Source organism: Camelus bactrianus, chromosome 21 (assembly GCF_048773025.1).
Source record: "Camelus bactrianus isolate YW-2024 breed Bactrian camel chromosome 21, ASM4877302v1, whole genome shotgun sequence".
NCBI lineage: Eukaryota > Metazoa > Chordata > Mammalia > Artiodactyla > Camelidae > Camelus > Camelus bactrianus.
In genome coordinates, this window is record NC_133559.1 from 9,403,678 (window position 1) to 9,404,533 (window position 856).

The window sequence follows — 856 nt, forward strand, 5'->3', positions numbered from 1 at the left end:
TCCCCCTGTGGCGAGGCTGAGTATTGCAGCCCCGCAGTCCGTCTTCCTTCACAGGCACCAGCAGGGTATGACCCACGCTGCCACAAGCCAATCTTTCGAGGCTAGAGCTCTTCTTTGCCACTGATACGTGTGTGTGTTGAGGGGTGGCTGGATGGGTGGACGGAATGTGCGTAGAGGCTGAGGTTGGACAGAAAGCCCATGGGTTGTAGTTAGGCAGGAGCTGAGGGCAAAGAATCAGGAGACCTAATGGTCCCTCCGCATCCCCGGTCCTCTCTCGGCAAGGGCTGAATTCCTGTCGCCCAGGAAAGGCCCCTCGTCACACGGGGGAGCTGGTCCACAGCCGCACGATGGCCTCCACTGCACACCGCATCCCTGTTTGGGTTTGGTAGCATCTCTTCTACGTCTGCACAGCCAGAAAAATACAACCTGGTTTTGACGGAGCCTTCACGATGTGTGTGGTCCTTCAGCTGGAAGAGAAGAGAAGCCCACTCACCTTACTTACACCCAATGCCATCTGTCATTTTAACAAAGAAGATACATGAACTGGAGCCATTACCACCACTAGCCGTGATACATGTAATTGCATATAATGATGCTAATAGCTAATGCCTACTGAATTTTTCTCATGGGCTAAGCCCAGCTCTAAGCATTTAATTCGTTCATCATTCATAAAATACTTAATGACAGCCTCCGAGGTACTAAGTATTATTCTAAGAGAGGGAAATACAGTCTCATGGACAGCACGCGGGAGCAGGGCAGAGCAGATGAACAAAGAAACAAGCCTATGGAACACGAGGTTATGCCGTGACAAGTGCTGCAAGAACCGAGAAGCAGGGCAAAGGGACAGTAAGTGACA